Here is a 17,139-nt window from a genome sequence, read left to right as displayed (position 1 = left end):
AGCTACAAATCTTGCCTTATGTCTTTAAATCAATCCATCGGAGTTGAACTTAATCCTATATATCCATTTGCATCCCACAACCTTTTTTCCTTTTGCTAACTTTACAGTGCCCCAAGTGTTGTGTTGATCGAGTGCATGTAGCTCATCATGCATAGCTTTCCTCTACACTTTAGATTCATTTGCATCATGAAAATTTTGAGGCTCTATGAGCTAAGAAACCTTGTTGAGGAATGCCCTATGAACAGGTGCCAGCTTGTGATAAGAAACGTAATTGGAAGTTGGATGCCGTGGCTTATAAGTCACATAGTCTTGCAATCTAGCAGGCAGTTGTTGATGAGTAGATTTTATATTATATATTTTATCCTAATCTTAGTATACTTTGGTTAATATATTGGAAGAATTTTGATACTTTGAATTGTATTTTCAATATAGGACTTTCGACTTCCTCTGGAGCAAACCAGGACCAAATGGACGAATTTTGGAGTAATAAAACTTGGAGGAATAGTCACTTAGCTTGATCGTATCAAGTCACTTAGCTTGATCGTATCAAAATTTGGCTTGATCGTATCAAAATTTGGGATTTTTCCACCAAGCGGTTATTTTCTGACGATAAAATAAAGAAGCAGTGTTCAGAATAGTCCAAGATGACCTCGGATAGGTTCGTGGCCTTCTGGAGAAGTGTTCAGAATAGTCCAAACATTAAATCCAGCTATATTGGGCCAGTTTTGGAGCAGCTTATGGGTCCAAAACGTGGCTGTTCAGATTTTAGGCGAATTTTACCATTTAATTTAGAGTTATGTTTCCTATTTTATTGGAATTAATTTTAGTTTCCTAGGGTTTGTGTGGAGGCTGAGCAGATATATTGCTTGGCCGTCTACCATATTTTTTTTTAGGCTTTATTTTATGCAATTTTGGAGACAGAGAGAATTGCTAGGGTTCTTGGAGATTTTCTACTTTAAGGTGTTTTCAATCCTTTTCTTAGTAATATTTTCTATGATTTCAATTAGGATTATGTGTAACTAATTTCTTTTGCTAGGGCCTTGAGCCTTAGCATGAATATATGATTTTTATTTAATTGCTTATTATTGATTGCATGCATACTTTGAATTGTTAATCACCGGGATAAAAACTATCTAATTGTCTTAATGCATGATCACCATTAGGATCTTTAGAAAAGTAATTTGATGCAATTTTGGTCGGAAGGTTCCCTGAAATTGACGCTGGCTTCTTGTGATTAATAATTGTAATTTCACTTAGGATGAATACCACGTCTTAAGGATTGCATGGTTTTTCAAAGGATTTTCATAAAGCATAATGAGTCTTTCATGTTCAGATTTGATCCGAACATCCGGACGGGTTGCATGTTAGATATACGTTCTATGTTGGATGTTCCAAGTAGAATATGAATTAGGAAAATCTAACCTTCAAAGTGGCATGTGTAGATCATAAGTAATTGGTAAAAATTCATAGGATTGCTAGGTGATGGTGGAACCCTAGTGCTTTATTAATTTGATTCTCCCAAAACTGTTTTCTTTTCTCTCTAGCTCTAATATTGCAGATTGTTTATTTTAATTCATTAATTTCGTCTTTATTTTAATTAGGTTATAAAATCAATCACCTAAACTTCTACTTTACAATAATTAAATGGAATCCGATTAGTTTTGAATTATTTAATAATCGCTGTGGAGACGACCCTGCGAGATTCGTTTATACTACAATAACCTTGTGATTCTTGCAAGTAAAATAGGAGATTTAAGTCCGTTCTCATGAGTAGTAAAATTCCCTATCAAGAAAATGGCGCCGTTGCCCGGGATTATTTAAAATAATCCCTACTAATCAGAATTTCAATTAGTTATTGCTGTTTATACATATAAAAAAAATATTTAATTTTCGTTTTTATTTTATTTTTACAGATTACAACAGTACAACAGTGCAGATTTCAGAAATATGTGCATGGTCAGCACCCATTCAACAGTGCAGAAATTGATTCCATTTGATCCAGAACTTGAGCTGAATTTAAGGAGGAAACGCAGGGAGCGAACTTTGCAGAGGGTTCCTCCTCAGCAGGTAACTTGTCAACAATCTTTAAATTCTGAAGACCTGCACAGCAAAGAAAAAATGGCATTTGTAATTCTAGAAGCTGGTCTGCCCCTGGGAGATTCACTGACAGCCCATACCACAAATATACCAAGTTGTATTACTTATCCGGCAGTAGAGGAAGGGTCTGCATTTGAAATAAAACAGCACATGTTGAATATTCTACCTACGTTTCATGGGTTATCATCTGATGATCCTAACATGCACATTGCAGAATTTTTAATGGGGTGCAAAAATATTTTGGTGAGAGGATTTTCAGCCTAATCTATTAAGCTCTGTTTATTTCCTTACACTCTGAAAGATCAAGCAAGGAGATGGCTTCTCACACTCCCATCTGGAAGCATTACAGCTTAGGCCCAACTCAGTGAAAATTTTTTAAACAAGTATTATCCAGCTTCGAAGACTCTTGACATGAGAACTCAGATTTTATCATTTGCCCAAAAGCCAAATGAAGTGTTTCATGAGGCGTGGGAGCGGTTCAAAGAGTTGATTAGAAAATGTCCACATTCGGGTATTAACACTACTGATCAAATGCATATATTTTTCAGAGGGTTAAATATGACTACAAAAACTCTTGTCAACGCTTCATGCGGAGGTTCGTACAAAGATAAAAATGCATAAGAGGCTTGTTTATTATTTGAAAAAATGGCAGCAGATACACAACAATGGGCAGTTGAGCAGCCACAATCTAGATCCGTTTTTGAGATGTCAAATGGTTCACCATACGTGTCGGCACAAATTGAAAAAATGGAGAAAAAGCTTGAAAGATGTGATGCAAAATTTGACATGTTATTACAAAGAATTTCGGGTTCACAGGTTGCTGTACAGCAACCTTTACAAGCTGCCTGCAGCATTTGCGGCTTGACAAATCATGATTTTTTGAGCTGTCCACATAAAGATGCTTATCCGGAGTTTATAGCGGAGCAGGTTAATTCATTTAATAATTTTCAACGTCCCAGATATGACCCGTATTCAAATTTCTACAACCTAGGTTGGAGAGATCATCCTAATTTAAAGTGGGACAAAGATCTGCACTCTAAGCCTCAATTTCAACAGCAGGTACATCAACCTGTTGCACCTAAGGCAGCTTGGGAGGTTGCAATTGAAAAATTAGCAAATACTACCACTCACGAAATCCAAAATCTGCATGCATCAATGAAAAATAGGGAAAAACAAATTGGACAGATTGCTGTGCAGGTTTCAGAAAGAGCTCCGGGTACATTTCCTAGTCAAACAGTACCTAATCCAAGAGGACGAGAAGAATGCAATGCTATACGGACTCTACGGTCTGGCAAAAGTTACAACAACAGACATGAAAATTTTGTTGGAAATTCGCAAGCAGCAGAACTACCCCAAACTAAATCTGCTATTTTTGCAGATTCTGAAATTTCTGCAGATTCTGGGCAGTCCCAAGACAGATCTGAAAATACTGCAGAAGCTTCCACAAAAACTGCATAACGTGTTTATGAGCCTCATATGCCTTATCCAGAAAGGTTGAAGCCTAAAGCTAAAGATCAACAGTTGATAGATTTCATGAAAACTTTGGCTAAAGTTCAAATTAATCTTCCATTAATTGATGCAATCAAGAACATTCCATCTTATGCCAAGTTTTTGAAGGACGTTTGTACAAAGAAAAAGAAGCTTGTCGATTTTGAAAAAGTGATTCTTACAGAATAGTGCAGTGCGGTCTTATTGCATAAATTGCCTCCAAAGAAAAAAGATCCAGGGAGTTTTACTATCTCTTGCACCATTGGAAATTGTGATTTTAATAGTGCTTTAATTGATTTAGGTGCTAGTGTAAACTTAATGCCTTATTCTGTTTTCAAACGTTTAGGTGAAGGTGAGCTAAAGCCAACCTCCAGTATTATTCAATTGGCTGACCGTTCAATTACCTACCCTAGAGGAGTCATTGAGGATGTTATTGTGAAGGTTGACAATTTATATTTACCGGCTGATTTTATGGTGTTGGACATGGATGAGGATTTGACAACACCCATCATTTTGGGCTACCCATTTCTGGCAACAGCCCGGACTCTTATTGACGTTGAAGCCGGAACATTAACATTCCGGGTTGAAGATCAAACTGTTGTTTTCAAGTTGTTTGAAGCAAGCATACATTCAGGTGACAAGCAAGAATGCATTCGTGTTGATGCATTGGATGGTGTACCAAGTGCCGAGTTTATGAGAAGATCATCAATTGACCATCTATCCATAAAACCTCCGAATTTGACTCGTGATTGCATAAGTCCTAAACCACAGCAGCAAAGGGTGCTACATGATGACCAGCCAATTAACACTATGAAAAAACATGAAAATTTGCCAGGCAGCCCAGATGTCAAGAAAATACAGCTTGGTAAAAAGGTGTGGCTGTTGAATACCAGTTTCAAGTTAGTACCAGGGAGACATGAATCTCGGTGGAAAGGCCCTTATATGGTTAAGCAGGTTTTTCAAAACGGTAACGTGGACATTGAACCAGAGGGCAAGGGTTGTTTGCTCAAAGTCAAGAAATATCAACTAAAACCATGCATAGGGAAATTTGGTGAAAGCGAGTCTTTGATTCTGAAGGCACCAGTGATCTAGCCACCGAAGTTCTGCAACGTCTAGCTACAGACTTAAAATAAAGCGCTTGTTGGGAGGCAACCCAATTTTTCTAAACTCTTTCCTTATTTTATTTTATTTTATTTATTTATTTATTTTTTTTCTTTCGTTTGATTTTTTTTTAATTATAAGTTCAATTTCTAGATGCATATATATATACCTAAGTTTTCTTAAAAAAAACAAAAAAAAAAAACAAAAAAAAACCCATGAAAAATCCAAAAATATGTCGCTTTCGTTATTTACACATGTTGATTTTAACTCCGTTTTTAATATTCGCATTTATTGGTTAATTGCAGGTTGAAAACATGGAAAATAAAGAGCATCCTATACTGGAATCATGCACCCAGCTGCAAGTCTATATTAACATCAACCACATATACACTAAGCTGGAAATTTACAGCAGTCAACATAAAGTCATTCATAGATGCAAGTTTGGGGGTGGTTGTTGCAGATCCAGCACAGAAACATAATTTTGAGCAGTTAATTTTCTGCAGCTCAGTTTTGTAATGCATGGAAGAGAAGCACAGTTAAATCACATATCCATACACCACAGAACTGAGAACAACTATTATTACCAGATCTACAACAACTACACTTGCAGGGATTCGACTTTTACCTCCCAGATGCACCTATCTGGGTCATGCGGCCTCTGCTGTTTTCGTCCATTGAGCTTGTGTTTACTTCTTTTCCCTCGGCTCTATTATGGATCTGTATACCCCTACACAAAGAGCACCACTATGAGTACATGCAGGACATAGAACGAGCATCTATACAGAACTAATCAGATTCATAAGTTAGCACCCAGACTATTTTTCAGCAGTTTTATTACTCATGCATTTGAGTTGAATAGTATGTCATTATTCAAGTCTGGGATAAGTTCTTCAGTATGTCCTCTAAACGGTTCTAGTTCACATGGTCTACATGTATGTTCTCAGGTCGGATCTAGGGCTTACTTCATTCTTTTCTGGGAGCCCATGTGTTTTAATCCGCTGTTGTTACCCATTTAGAGATCCAAGTGCTTGAAGTGCTTGTATGTTTTATGTTCGTATAGAGTTATTTTGGGAATACATACAGGTTACATATGGCATTATAAAGAACTGTTGTTGAACTTGTAAATGTTGAGCTTAGCAAAAGCAGAAGAACGAGATCTTTACCTTCATGATTTGCAGAGGCCGAGACAGTTGCTGTTGATTTTGCCTTCTGGGACCATTAGACCGGCAGCTTAAGCTTGTTTTCTCTCAGTTGTATGTTGGATTTGAGTGTCATTTTTCAGTCCCAGAAGTAGTTTTATTATTCAAATAGCAGATCATCGTCAATCCATAAAAAGGGGTTACGGGTTTTACCTCAAAATTTGCAGATCCGTGAGTTTGGGAATTTTTTTGAGTTAGTCTCTTCAGTATCTTTCAAAATCTCGGGTACCTACTATAGAAGAACATCACTGTAAGCTTATACGTAGACTCATAACGACAATATAGCTTTGAGAGATTTTACGCAAGCTGAGAGACATGTATATTGAACCAAGTGGGAGATGATTACCGTTGCATGTGCGAAATGGTCTCGATCTGCATGCTTAGAACTCGAATCCGTGATGGCGTGAGGGTTGGGAGCAACATGGTTTGGTTGAGAAGAGATGGCGACTTGGGGTATTTTCCTTGTGTTGTCTATCTCGAATTTGCAACTATTGGGGGTCCTCACACAGATAAAACCACATGCATGTGTTAGATCTTGTTCCATTTCTCTAAAACAAATACATCTGACAATGAAACCAAAAGATTGGAGGATGATTTTACCTTTGGCTTTCAGTTTTTCCGATTTCTACCACGGATGGGCTATTGAAACACTGCAGGGGGTACGTTGTCCAGTTACAGGCAGAGAAGATTTGAGAAATGAAAGGGCTGCGAGGGTTGAGAGCAATGAGAGAAAAAATGTGAGGGGCGGAGGACCATTTTTCTTTTTAAAGAAAAATGGGGTCTGAGAGAAAGAGAGAGTGGGTTGAGGAAAATGGAAGGTTTATATGCAGAGGGGTGCCAAACTGAGAAGGATTAAAAGCATTTTTAGATTTTCTAGGGAGAGGGAGATGGGCAAATGGATTTATCTTAACCTTTTATTTGGAATCCTAAGGAGTGGTGAAACAGATGCGCGACACGTTTACAAATCTGGAGCCTTTCTTGTCTGTCCGAGACAACTGTTTTGAAATGGGGGTTTTGAAATGACTCAGAAATTGAGCCGTTTGGCTATAGAAAAGAGAAGAGCCGTTCGGCTCGGTAATCGGGGTTTGCAGGGAATCCAATGTGTTCCCTACCTATTTATCAATGAAATGGACTGGTGCAATTTTTTACGTGGGTGCCATGACTGACATTTTTTTTTTTAAAACATCTGCATGCCAGCTACACGCCACTTTTCAAATAGGATGCCAGCTGCATCCCATTCATCTCAAGGGAATCCAATGCTCATATTGGACCTTTGTTTTGCAAGTTATGTTTCATAGCCTACAGATGCCACGTGTGTACTTTGTCCAATGTCACGCCATGAGTTTCTCCATAAAGCTCAGGTTTTGTTCTTTCCTTATTTTATTTTATTTTTCATTTTATTTTCTTTTTTTAGTTTTCTCGGTTCTTTTTAGTGATAGTTTTTTTTTGTGTTTTATTTTATTGTTCTTTTAGTTTCTTTTATTTTTCCACACCTTGAGGACAAAGTGTGAAATAAGTTTGGGGGTGGGAAATAACATTTTTGGTTTTTAATTTTTGTGTCAGTTAAAATTTTTCATTCTTTTTAAGTTAATATCCATAGATTATTTTAAACATTAGAACAAATGGACATGGTAAAGTTTAATCCCACAGTAGAGTCTTTTCTATTTATCGTTACTTAGACACTAATTCATGAATTATACTATGAACTTTGCACATCACACCAACATAGTTTGTGGGGAGTGAGATTGAAACACTTACTTTTAGTCTAAGTTTATTTTAAATTATTTGTTTTAAGTAAAGGCAGTTATTATTGTGAATAAAGTAATAATTGTCTCACCCGAGACTTTGCCTAGTAACCGGGCCAGTCTTGCCTAATCAATAGTGATTCTCGCGTCAAACGGTAGAGTTTTGGCATGGGGCAGGGTGGTTAGTTGGTTTCGTAGCCTTTTCAGCTCGGGTTAATAAGTCCTTAGGGGTGTTCTACACCTAGTGCCCTAAAGCCCTAGTGGTTTGGGAGTCATTGACCTAAAGCTCGCTACATGGGTTGGATCGAAAGTTTAAGTGAACCGACATTGCACGACCACTACTGTTACTGAAAAAAAAAATGTTATATATGAAAAAAAAAAGAGAAAAAAAATTGAAAAAGAAAAAAAAGAAAAATAGTTATATTTAATGTTAGTATGTGTGAAATAAAGAAGGACGAGAGGTAAGGGTTTTAGTCGAGTCTCTTTAACTATGTTGGTTCACTTTACACCAAAGGAAATTTGTGAATTCTTTTCTAATTGATTCTAAATGGTTTAGACTCTGTGGTGGGATTAGTTGGAACTTTTGAAAAGATGTTCTAGTTTTTAAAATTTGCTATGGATTGCAACTTGAAGGTGGAAGTTTTGTCTTGGTTGAGTTTTAGCTAATTGTCTAGTTTCTTAAGTTTTTATTTTTGTTTGAGTCTTGTTTTGCTTGAGGACAAGCAAAAAGCTAAGTTTGGGGGTATTTGATGAGTAGATTTTATATTATATATGTTACCCTAATCTTAGTATATTTTGGTTAATATATTGGAAGAATTTTGATACTTTGAATTATATTTTCAATATAGGACTTTCGACTTCCTCTGGAGCAAAACAAGACCAAATGGACGAATTTTGGAGTAATTCTATTTGGAGGACGTTCATGAGTCACTTAGCTTGATCGTATCAAAATTTGGGATTTTTCCACCAAGCAATTATTTTCTGGCGATAAAATAAAGAAGCAGTGCGCAGTGCTGGAAAATGACGTTTTTGGGCTTAAATTGCGTTTTTGGAGCCAAAGATGACCTAGGATAGGTTCGTGGCCTTTTGGAGAAGTGTTCAGAATAGTCCAAACATTAAATCCAGCTATATTGGGCCAGTTATATGGGTCCAAAACGTGGCTGTTCAGATTTTAGGAGAATTTTACCATTTAATTTAGGGTTATGTTTCCTATTTTATTGGAATTAATTTTAGTTTCCTAGGGTTTGTGTGGAGGCTGAGCAGATATATTGCTTGGCCGTCTACCATATTTTTTTTGAGGCTTTATTTTATGCAATTTTGGAGACAGAGAGAATTGCTAGGGTTCTTGGAGATTTTTTCGATGGTGTTTTCAATCATTTTCTTAGTAATATTTTCTATGATTTCAATTAGGATTATGTGTAACTAATTCCTTTTGCTAGGGCGAAGCCTTGAGCTTTAGCATGAATATGTGGTTTTTATTTAATTGCTTATGATTGATTGCATGCATACTTTGAATTGGTAATCACCGGGATAAAAACTATCTAATTGTCTTAATGCCTGATCACCATTAGGATCTTTAGAAAAGTAATTTGATGCAATTTTGGTCGGAAGGTTCCCTGAAATTGACGCTGGCTTCTTGTGATTAATAATTGTAATTTCACTTAGGATGAATACCACGTCTTAAGGATTGCATGGTTTTTCAAAGGATTTTCATAAAGCATAATGAGTCTTTCATGTTCAGATTTGATCCGAACATCCGGACGGGTTGCATGTTAGATATACGTTCTATGTTGGAGGTTCCAAGTAGAATATGAATTAGGAAAATCAAACCTTCAAAGTGGCATGTGTAGATCATAAGTAATTGGTAAAAATTCATAGGATTGCTAGGTGATGGTGGAACCCTAGTGCTTTATTAATTTGATTCTCCCAAAACTGTTTTCTTTTCTCTCTAGCTCTAATATTGCAGATTGTTTATTTTAATTCATTAATTTCGTCTCTATTTTAATTAGGTTATAAAATCAATCACCTAAACTTCTACTTTAGAATAATTAAATGGAATCTGATTAGTTTCGAATTATTTAATAATCCATGTGGAGACGACCTTGCGAGATCCGTTTATACTACAATAACCTTGTGATTCTTGCAAGTAAAATAGGAGATTTAAGTCCGTTCACATGAGTAGTAAAATTCCCTATCAGTTGTCTTTCTCTTGTAGGATTGCATCTTGGTGCAACAGGTGTTGATTCATGTTCCATGGCTTCTGATGTCACACTTTGCAAGTTTTCACACCTTTCATTATCTGGATTGCTAGGAGAATGACTTGATAGCAGCATATTTATGCAACTTAGTTAGCTTGTTTTCTTTCATTTTCATAGTTTCTTTGTGTTTATTATAGTGTTTTAAGCTATTTTCGTGTGTTTATAGGTCCATATGATAAAGTTGGCAAGAAAGTGCAATTTGGAGCATTTTGAGGCAGTTTTGGGCACCAAATGGATAGCTTATGAATGGAGTAAGATGGATGGATGAATTTGAAGTTCAAGAGGCTAGGAATGAGCTGAAAAGAGTGAAGAAATAAATTCAAGTCAAGGAAGATAAGAAATCAGCTCAAAAGAAGGAACATTTATCCAAAACCTTATCCAAAAACTTTGATGAATGGGAATCCTAATTAAGGTAGAATTTTCTTTTCTCATTGATGTCCTTGCTTTTTCATTGCAGTCGCTGCTTTTTCATTGTCGTCGCTGCTTTCTTATTGTCATCGCTGTTTTTTCATTGTCGTCGCTGTTTTTTTTTTTCATTGTCATCTCTGCTTTTTCATTCACATCACTATTTTTTTCATTGTGTCGCTGCTTTTCATTGTCGTCGCTGCTTCCATTATCATCGCTGCTTTTCATTGCCGTTATTGGTTTCCACTGTCGTCTCTATTTTTTTCCTCTGCTGTCACTGTCTTTTTACTGCCGTCTTTGCTGCCTGTATGATGTGACACTACCAACTGCTATGCTCGCTGCTTGTAACACTATTGCTTACTACTTTGAAGAGAAAAAAGGTGCGGGTAGGGCCATTAACTATGTTTATTTGTTGACACCTGGGAGGCAAATTTTGTCTTTCCCCTTTGTCGTTATTATTTATATTTCTTTTTTTCTTTTACACAGTTATGGCGTTCTTCAATTGCTGCAAGAATAATACTACCACCATCCTTAAAAGAATAACGCTACCATTTCATGCACCGTTGATCGATCCTAAGGCCCTTATCCATTCAGCAAAAGATAAATCTCTGCATATTGAATCATGGACTGATGAAGTGACTTGGGAGGTAACGGACTTTAGGCGGTCGAGATCTAACGATAGGGAATGTGCATCCAACGTTTTGATTTTAAATTCTTAACATCATGTTCGTGACAGCTTTGTAGACATCGAAATTTCGGTAAATAAATGTTGACCGATAAATCAAAGTTTCAGCGCTCATGTATTACATAAATTTTACACGTAGCGTGTGTCTAAACAAAAAATCGAGAATCATCGGAAAAGTCATCAAACAGGACACGTGTCAACACCTGGCAGAAACGACTTATTTCATATGGAATATTATATTCAAAATTAGGCCTTGGAAAATTCTATAAATAGAAGCCAATTTCATTCATTTGGGGGAGGAATTCATATTAGGCAAAAAAACCTTGAAGCTCTGAAACTCTAAAACTCCGAAGCTCTCAAGCATCCAGGTTCCCGAAGAATCAAGAAAGCGTTCTTCGTTCTTCGTTCATCGTTCTTCCAAGATCAAGCCCCGACGACCCTTGGATTAACAATCACCAATTCAAGATCAAGCCCCGATGGCTCTTGAAGAAAGTGTTCTTCGTTCTTCGTTCATCGTTCTTCTAAGATCAAGCCCCAACGGCCCTTGGATTAACAATCACTAATTCAAGATCAAGCCCCGACGGCCCTTGAAGAAAGTGTTCTTCGTTCTTCGTTCATCGTTCTTCCAAGATCAAGCCCCGACGACCCTTGGATCAACAATCACCAACTCAAGATCAAGCCCCTACGGCTCTTGAAGAAAGCGTTCTTCGTTCTTTGTTCATCGTTCTTCCAAGATCAAGCCCCAACGGCCCTTGGATCAACAACATCAACAAATCCACACATCCAACCGTTCTTCAAGATCAAGCCTAAAAGCCCTTGAAGATCCGTTCATCACCGTTATTCAAGATCAAGCCTTAACGGCCCTTGAAGAAACACTCATCCTCAAGATTAAGCCCCAACGGCTCCTTGAAGATCCGCTCAAATCCACCTTCAAAGATCAAGCCCACGGCCCCTTGAAGAAACTTCCAACAGTTCATCCAAGATCAAGCCTCGACGGCCTTTAGATCAACGAAACATCCACAAATCAATACCTTACGGAGATCGAATCAGAGGATCAAAATAAAGAGAGATTGTAACCCAAAATCATCAAATACAAATATTATTTTGTGCACGTTGTTCTTGTCTCTTTCGTTTCAGGAAATTTTCATGTTCACAAATTTGGCACGCCCAGTGGGACAATCTTTACCTCTCATCTCTTTCCCCGTTCAAAAAAATTTAAGCACACTTCCAAAAGTAATGGCATCAAGGAAGGCTCAAACTGTTCCCGCAACCGGCGCAAAGAACAAGAGCGTCCTCGTCACAAGTGGTGTCACTTTGGGCATCACGACTCGAAGCAAGACAAGAGCTACTTTTGCCGCCTCCTTCACCTCTGCATCCACTCTGCCAAGGGAACAAGAGCACCCAAGGTACGAGCCTGTAATCACTTTAGCCTCACTAAGGGCACCAGGGGAAGAGAGCCCAAGAAAGTACTCCGAATCCATGCTCTCTGATGCCGACTCAAGTGGCAGTTCAACCATGCAAGTTATGACCACTGGAGCAACTTCAATCGATGAGCAGCTGGCTCAGATGAATGAAGCAATCGCAAGGCTAACCCGAACTGTGGAAGAAAAAGACTTGCAAATTGCAGCACTCGTCAACCGACTAGAGGCGCAGGATGGCGAGAAACCCAACCCGAAGATTGATCCTCTAAAGAAGGAAGACGATGAAGAAGATGAGCCTATAGTGGAGAAAGCTGAAGAAAAGCTGAAGCTCGACCCAACAACAACGCTCATGGGATCTCTCTCCATCAAGCAGTTGCAGGAGATGATCGCCAGCACTGTCAAGGCGCAGTACGAAGGGAGCTCACATGCCTCCATGTTGTACTCGAAGCCTTACTCCAGGAAGATCGACGCCTTAAAGATGCCGAAGGGCTATCAATCGCCGAAGTTTATGCAATTTGACGGAAAGGGAAACCTGAAGCAACATGTCGCACATTTCATCGAAACCTGCAACAATGCAGGGACAGAGGGAGATTACCTTGCCAAGCAGTTTGTGCGCTCGTTAAAAGGAAACGCCTTTGAGTGGTACAAGAACCTGGAGCCCGAGTCCATCAACAGCTGGGAACAGTTGGAAAGGGAATTCCTCAACCGCTTCTACAGTACCCGCCGCACTATGAGCATGCTAGAGCTGACGAGAACGAAGTAATGGAGGGAGGAACCAGTCATGGACTATATCAACTGATGGCGTATTCTAAGCCTCGATTGTAAGGACAAGCTCTCCGAGATTTCTTCAATTGAGATGTGCATCCAGGGCATGCAATGGGGTTTACAATACATCCTTCAAGGTATCAAACCACGGACTTTTGAAGAATTGGCCACCCATGCCCACAACATGGAACTGAGCATCGCCCACCATGGAAAGAAGGAGCCGATTTCAAAAGGGATAAGGTGTTTACTTCAAGAGCAGACAATCATGGAAAAAAGCCCACCAAGGAAGCTTTTACCACCAATACAACCCCTATCAAGACCTCATCCGCACCCGTCAAAATCTCCTTCAATAACAAAGCAAAGGAGATAAAAAGAAGTGAGCCTTCCCACACCCAAGATAGGTACAAAAACACTTTGAGGGAACTGGAGCAGAAGGTATACCCTTTTCCGGACACCGACATGGACGCAATGCTGGACGACTTGCTAGAGAAGAAGGTGATTGAGTTGCCTGAATGCAAACGCCCTGAAGAGATGAATCGTACCAACGATCCCAAGTACTGCAAGTACCATCGTATCGTGGGTCATCATGTGGGCAAATGTTTCATCCTAAAAGAACTCATCATGAAGTTGGCACAGTAAGGGCGGATTGAGCTCGACCTAGAAGACATAGCTGCAACACATACCACTACGATCGTGTTCGGATCCTTTGATCCCGTGCCTCTTCAAGAAATACTCGAGCTATAAGAAGAAAAGGAAGCCAAGACCACAAGCTATAAAGCCAAAGGGGGAGCAAGCGAGAAAGCATCGCCGCCGCAACAATAGGAAGCCTAAAAGAAGCATAAGAGCTGCTAAGTCAACATATGCTGGGGAACCTATGGAGCAAGAGCCATGTATTCCCGTCTCCTTGCACGAATACTTCCCGAAGGACTTCTTCCAACAGTGCACTATCACTGCATGTCACATGGTCGAAGTAGAAATGAAAGAACCCTCAAAAGGCAAAGCTGTCACCACTAAGGGTGAAAAGACTCCTACAACTGAAGAAGGTCTGCCAACACACTTTAGCATCGAGGGAGCGCTCCGGTTGCCAAAAAAGATGCGAAAAGCACTGGCAGCAGTCTTGGCAAGTTCCGACGACCATGAAGTGCAAGAAAGCAAGAACGAAAGCTTGAAGCTTCGACCACATGAATGTGCCACATGCTGTGCCGCCGAGGACGCAATCCACTTCACCGACGAAGACTTGCTGCTAGGATCCAAGCCTCACAACCGATCTCTCTTCATCTCTGGTTACGTAAGGGAGCACAAAGTCAACCGCATGCTTGTGGATGGTGGATCAGCCATAAATATCATGTCAAAGTCAACAATGACAGCCCAATTCAAGATCAAGCCCCAACGGCCCTTGGATCGACATCTATAATAAGGGACTTCAAAACACATCTCCTACACATGACAAGCACATGTATACGACACGCCTTGAAGTGTGGGCATTTGTAGAAATCGAAATTTCGGTAAATAAATGTTGACCGATAAATCAAAGTTTCAGCGCTCATGTATTACATAAATTTTACACGTAGCGTGTGTCTAAACAAAAATCGAGAATCATCGGAAAAGTCATCAAACAGGACACGTGTCAACACCTGGCAGAAACGACTTATTTCATCTGGAATATTATATTCAAAATTAGGCCTTGGAAAATTCTATAAATAGAAGCCAATTTCATTCATTTGGGGGAGGAATTCATATTAGGCAAAAAAACCTTGAAGCTCTGAAACTCTAAAACTCCGAAGCTCTCAAGCATCCAGGTTCCTAAAGAATCAAGAAAGCGTTCTTCGTTCTTCGTTCATCGTTCTTCCAAGATCAAGCCCCGATGGCCCTTGGATTAACAATCACCAATTCAAGATCAAGCCCCGACGGCTCTTGAAGAAAGTGTTCTTCGTTCTTCGTTCATCGTTCTTCCAAGATCAAGCCCCGACGACCCTTGGATTAACAATCACTAATTCAAGATCAAGCCCTGACGGCCCTTGAAGAAAGTGTTCTTCGTTCTTCATTCATCGTTCTTCCAAGATCAAGCCCCGACAGCCCTTGGATCAACAATCACCAACTCAAGATCAAGCCCCAACGGCTCTTGAAGAAAGTGTTCTTCGTTCTTCGTTCATCATTCTTCCAAGATCAAGCCCCGACGGCCCTTGGATCAACAACATCAACAAATCCACACATCCAACCGTTCTTCAAGATCAAGCCCAAAAGCCCTTGAAGATCCGTTCATCACCGTTATTCAAGATCAAGCCTTAACGGCCCTTGAAGAAACACTCATCCTCAAGATCAAGCCCCAACGGCTCCTTGAAGATCCACTCAAATCCACCTTCAAAGATCAAGCCCACGGCCCCTTGAAAAAACTTCCAACAGTTCATCCAAAAGCAAGCCTTGACGGCCCTTGGATCAACGAAACATCCACAAATCAATACCTTACGGAGATCGAATCAGAGGATCAAAATAGAGAGAGATTGTAACCCAAAATCATCAAATACAAATATTATTTTGTGCTCGTTGTTCTTGTCTCTTTCGTTTCAAGAAATTTTCGTGTTCACAAGCTCATCCGCCTCTTTTAAACTCCTTGGTGATTGTATCCGTAATAGGACTGTGAATTGGACAGCAACCCTCTGACGGCCAAAGAGTTCATATTTTTGGAGCTCTATTAGGAGTATCTTAAAGCTGTTCTGAGCCGGTCTAGAGTTGTTCTTACGAGTGTGTGGGGCTTTAGGATGCCGTGTTTGCCTCTTTTTTTAGCCATGATCGTCATCCTCCTGTCGTTCGTGCCTTCCTGGGATTTATACAAGATTTGTGGCCTGCCAATTCATGGGAAATTTTATGACGAAGTTGTTCCTTATGTTGAAGAGTTTTCTCATCGAAATAGTCAAGAGGCTTGCCTGCTAGTTGTTGAAATTTGTTATTTGTATATCATAAGCTTTCTCAAGAAGACAAAGGTAAATCTGGGGTCAAGGTCACTTTGTGGATACAATTTTGGTATTGGGGTATGATGAAGTTTAAGAAATCTCTTAAAAAGAATGGAAGAAACAAAACTACAAAACCAAAAGGCGACTCTGATCTGACCGATGTTATTGGGTCAGCTAGACGACATACTTCTGTGAAACAAAAAGTCTTCGATGAATTATGTATAGCTTTTGAACATGTGGAGGAGTAGTAAGTGGCTGCCTTTCTTGCTTGTTGGCTCTGCAGATTTTTTTTTTCCCAAAAATGACGACAATTTCATCCGAGCTCTTCAGTCTTGCTATCCTGGTGTTGGCCAATATCTATGACGGTTTGAATGAGATTTCAAATTCAACAAATCCTGAAGATTATGCAGCTATCATTCCTTTCCATTATGTGAATGGTTGGTTGGGAGAATATTTTGACACCCACTTCTCATCGCAATCTTCCGACAAGTCCGCGGCTTAGATGACTAAGTATTCTAGACTGTTTTCTGCGAAGAGCCTTGATGATTCACAAATGCGTGCTTTGTTTAGAGACTGTGAAAGCTTTCAAATGGATTGCCTAGCCAAAGTAGGTTCAAGGCTTCAAAAACTTATTGACGACTTGTCCAACTTCGCATTTTAGAGTTAGCTTTCCTTATAAGCTTCCGTTCTAGGTATGTTACTTTGAGACATAAGAATCAATGTGTTGATGCACAAAATCAATGAAGACTTTGGAACAACGTAAAGTGTCAAGTTTGTGAGCTTAGCTTGGTTGCTTCGGTCGCCTAGTGATGATAATGTATAAAGAGATAGAGATAGGGAAGCAAACACAAGATGTACGTGGTTCACCCTAAATCTGGTTACGTCCACGGAGTAGAGAAGTTGTCATTAATAGTGAAGGGTTTACACAAATACACAAGTTTAAGCGTAATCATCATTAGTAGGTTCTGATGACCAGTTTAAGTACAATAATGACATTCGGGATTAATTGTGGAGAATAGTCTCC

The 17,139-nt window shown here is 39.2% G+C and overlaps 1 non-coding gene across 1 annotated transcript; it reads right to left on the bottom strand.

Annotated features, from left to right (window-relative positions):
- Positions 1–2,505: 2,505 nt before the first annotated feature.
- LOC114820778 (small nucleolar RNA R71) lies at positions 2,506–2,610 on the bottom strand. Its single transcript, XR_003768256.1, has one exon. It is a non-coding gene; the product is annotated as a small nucleolar RNA R71 (small nucleolar RNA).
- Positions 2,611–17,139: the final 14,529 nt, after the last annotated feature.

The sequence above is a fragment of the Malus domestica genome, chromosome 13 (genome assembly GCF_042453785.1).
Source record: "Malus domestica chromosome 13, GDT2T_hap1".
NCBI lineage: Eukaryota > Viridiplantae > Streptophyta > Magnoliopsida > Rosales > Rosaceae > Malus > Malus domestica.
This window is presented reverse-complemented; position numbering and strand designations above follow the sequence as displayed.